Source organism: Monopterus albus, unplaced genomic scaffold, assembly GCF_001952655.1.
Source record: "Monopterus albus unplaced genomic scaffold, M_albus_1.0 scaffold329.1, whole genome shotgun sequence".
Classification (NCBI taxonomy): domain Eukaryota; kingdom Metazoa; phylum Chordata; class Actinopteri; order Synbranchiformes; family Synbranchidae; genus Monopterus; species Monopterus albus.
Window position 1 is genome coordinate 167,645 of NW_018128209.1, and position 4,199 is coordinate 171,843.

At 42.6% G+C, this 4,199-nt stretch overlaps 1 long non-coding RNA gene across 1 annotated transcript; it reads left to right on the forward strand.

The window, feature by feature from the left end:
• Positions 1 to 480: 480 nt before the first annotated feature.
• Positions 481 to 851, forward strand: LOC109974366 (uncharacterized). The gene is made up of 2 exons (XR_002276956.1): positions 481 to 608; positions 702 to 851. It is a non-coding gene; the product is annotated as an uncharacterized LOC109974366 (long non-coding RNA).
• Positions 852 to 4,199: the final 3,348 nt, after the last annotated feature.

Here is a 4,199-nt window from a genome sequence, read left to right on the forward strand (position 1 = left end):
GCATTGCACACCTGGATTTGGACAGTTTATTCCCTTCTTTCTGGCTGAAGCTCTGGATGGGAAGTGTTCTTGTTACATCTGTGGCCCAGACCAACCCCAGCACCTCATCTGCTGGGACAGGCTGTCACAGTAACTCCGCCTCCACATAGGTGGGAAGGCATTCTAGGTGGCGAGGCACACCTGCTCTCAATTACCAGACTAGCACTTAAGGGGAGCGTTGGTGTGCCCTCGTTGCCAGATGATCTCCTGTGATCCTGTGATCAATGGTGCTTTGCTTTTCTTCAAGGATTCTAGGTGTATGAACTGCTTCTATGCTGTGGGATCTGATTTCATGTGTTAAAGAACTAAATGCCCTTCTTATTTTCGAAGGGTCGCTTTGTGTTTGAACTGTCTTACTGTGGATTGGTGTACCCTCTGCTGGTTTTGGCCTTTTTTTTTTTTTTTTTTTTTTTTTTTTTTTTTTTTTTTTTTTTTCTACCTGCTCTACCGTCCGGTGCGAGCCTGATCCTCACCATTTACTGCACGCCGGACCAGTGATCTCCTGTGCCAGCTCCTACACCTCCTCTGGACTGTGTTTCATGCCTATGGCATTCACCTGACTTGAGCCAGTAAATTCTGCTACTCAGGCCCTCAGTATACTATCAGTATTGCCATAATCTTAGCGTCACTGTTGCTCATTCTCATCCTCTGCTTTTCTTTAGCCAGCTGTGCCTCTCCTACAACCTCAGTTGTAGCTCTAGCAGTCCAGTCAACCCAGCACTCCCCGCTGCCCTGAGATCAGCTGATGAGACCGGTTCTGACCACTCATCAGTTCTGTAGTCATTAAAATACCTTTACCTGGTTAAACCTGAGTCCGAGTTCTGCCTTTTTACTGAGTCCGACCCAGTATACGTATATATGGTTCTCCGTAACAGTTCTATGTGTTCTTAAATCTGGGCTTTGGCTGGGCCACTGATGCACAGTAACAGACTTGCCCCAAAGCTACTCCAGTGTTGTCTTGACTATGTGTCAGGTCGCAGTCTTGCTGAAAGGTAAACCTTCACCCCAGCCTCAGGTAACTGCACTCTGGAGCAGGTTTTCTTCAATGAACACTCTGTATTTGGTTGAATTCAACCTTCTATCAATTCTGACCAGTCTCCCTGTCCCTGCTTCTAAGAAGCACCCCCATGGCATGATGCTGCCACCAACATGCTTCACTGTAGAAATAGTATTAGCAGGTGATGAGCAGTGCCTGATTATCTCTAGTCAGTCAAACAAAAAGGCCTGATAGAGTACTGCTGATGTCAGTTCACCTATCCGGCAAGTTCTCCCAACTCTGCAGAGGATTTCTGAAGCTCTCCTAGAGTGACTGATTGCCCAGTAGGACAACACTAGTAAGGGCCCCATTTAGGGATGTCAATGATGACTCGATTAGCCTGTAGTTTAAGTGCCATTAATAACTTGATCAACTAAAAATAGACAGGTAGGAATAGGAAGATGTGTAGTGTTAACGGTCAGAAAATATGCTGTAGCACCTGTATGGGTCACACAAATTATAAAACAAATGCACCCTCTTACCATCAAAAGTAATAAAGAAAAAAGTGGCAGCAGATTTCTGTGCTCACTGTTACTGCTGCGCTGAAGAACACGGGATCATGAAGCTTCTACTGAGGTATTATCTGGTGGCTGTCTGGCTTGGCTAGTTATCTGAGGTGCAGTTACCACAGACTGGGAATGAACTGTCAGAGAACAGAGGGCACTGCCATCATGTAAGATGCATTGCTCTAATTAAACATACTTCCAACAAAATCAACACTAAAGTGATGACTACCCATGGATTTTACAACAGTTGACAACAGTATTTGTGCTCAGCAATTTTAAACAGTCATTTTTTGTTGTTTAATTTGTAACTCAAGTAACTTGCTGTTTACTTTACCTGTTCTTTATATTTCAAATTAACTCAGATATTACAGCGAACATAGATCACAACATTTCTATTATGTAAAATGTATTTTATAAATTATTAACAATTAACATCATTGATTATTAATGTGGCTGAATTTTGTTTAGGAAAATTGCTTGAAATTTGCATCCCTAGCCCTGATGTTTCCAAACTGCACAATTACAGCTTTCACAATTATTGAAGCCAGTGTGCTCCTTGGAACTATCAAAATGGTTTTATACTCTTGCCCTAATGTATGCCTCCCCACAGTTTTATGGCAGAGCTCTACAGAAGGTTCCTTGGACATCATGGCTTGGTTTTTGTCCTGACATACATTGTCAGAACTGTGGGACCTTATACACTATACTATAAGCTTAAGTGTGTACCTAAATATCAGTACATTTAAATGGCCTTTAAATTGTTAAAATTGCTCCTTGAAGAAGAAAAAAGAGCTTTGTGATGGCCTTCAAGGTGAGGGACCAAAGGGGACACCCAGGTCAAGAAAGGACTGAAGAGTGACAGTCATTCAAATAAGGGAATTGGAATGTATCCAATGTCAGTTCAATCAAGGTCAAGGTCTGAATACTTTCTGAAGCAACTTTATACAGTTCAACATACCGTATGGGTCCACTATTATTTTTTTATTCAAGTACAGTGTTCTCTCACCAATGCTCACTTGCATTTAGATACAGTATAGTCAGAAAAGTCATAGTCAGCTTTAAAAGCTGAAACTGTAAGAAGTGTTTACCTGAATAGTGAAAAAGGGCAAAGGTAAACAGTATATACTCTAATGATGATTATAATTTTTTTCCCAGTTTCTTTCTTCTAAGCGTTTTGAGTTGCTTTCAATTTAGTAGAAAACCAGCCTTGAAGGATTCTTGCATTTCTTCAAAATGAATGGGCTGGGTTAGTTTACAATGCAAACACCACTCTTTCTTTTTCTCACTCCTTCACTTGTGATCCTTATTGCAGATGCTTTTTCTCTAATTAAAAGAGGAGAGAAACTGCCAAGCAACTGGGGGGAAACTGCAGACCACTGAGCTTTCCAAGTACACACACAGGTGCAACAGATTGCACAGATACCCTCAAACAAATCAGTTTTCAGAAGATGTTGATCCTGACAAATCATTACTGAGAAGGCTGATAAGATTTGAATTCCATCACTGTTTCCTCCTTGCCTTAGGCAGTATACCCATGGTGATTTTTGTGCCCTAGCATTAACAGGTTAGCTTCATCTGCAACCAGTACTATGCAAAATAGGCTGTATAGTACAGGAACTATTAACAGGTAAAAGAGTAGAGATATGCCAGAGGGATGCAGTTCCAGTTCCCTGTGTACTATACAGACCTCTCCATTCCGGATCTCATACAAACTCTGCGCTGATCCTTTCTGGCCTTTACAACCCAAATAACTAGTCCATGTTTGGTGCAAAACATGTGACGATAGTGTCCCAGTGCTCACTGACTAGTCAGTGTGTTGTCCAGTGTATGTATTCCATGATAAATAAATAAATAAATAAATCTGTGCAAATTGGTGCTTTCAATCATATTACAACAGCTTCATTGTTATGTCTCCATAGAGCATGAATAGGGTTGTATAATTCTGTCCGAACCCATGCCAGACCCGACAAGCTAATAGAAGGTAAAGTCCAAACCCGACCTTAGCCCAGCATAGCTAAGTTTGTATAGTGCCTTTCCTCTTGTCAAGAAACAAAGCAGACATTTGAGCGCTCCATCTGTCTAGCCTGAGTCCAAAACCAACCTGAACCTGAACATAATTTCTAAATTTCTCTCCAAACCTGGGCCTAACCCTTGGGCTTGGTTCAGGAATCCACAGGTCATGTCGTCATGCCAGCAATAGCTGTGAACAGAGGCATTCCTTTTTCAGGTTATCCATCTATACGATTCTTGTGAATGTAATATGTCAGGAACACCTTGAGGGAATATCTTCAAATCTGGCCCAAGTGTCCAGTTGGCCTCAGGAATGAACTGTTTAGATTTTGGTGGCCAAAGGTCAAAGTCAGTGAGGTGGAGGCATACAACCGCTTAGCAGCTATTCTAGTTTCTGCTAACCTCTATCCATCCATCCATCTTCATCCGCTTATCTGGAACCGGGTGATGGGGACAGCAGTCAAGGCAAGGCCAAGGCATTCCCAGGAGACATAGTCTCTCCAACATGCTCTGGGTCTGCCCCAAGGCCTCCTCCTGGAGGGACATGCCCGGAACACCTCCCCAGGTCGCGTCCAGTGGGCATCCAAAAACAGCCACCTCAACTGGTT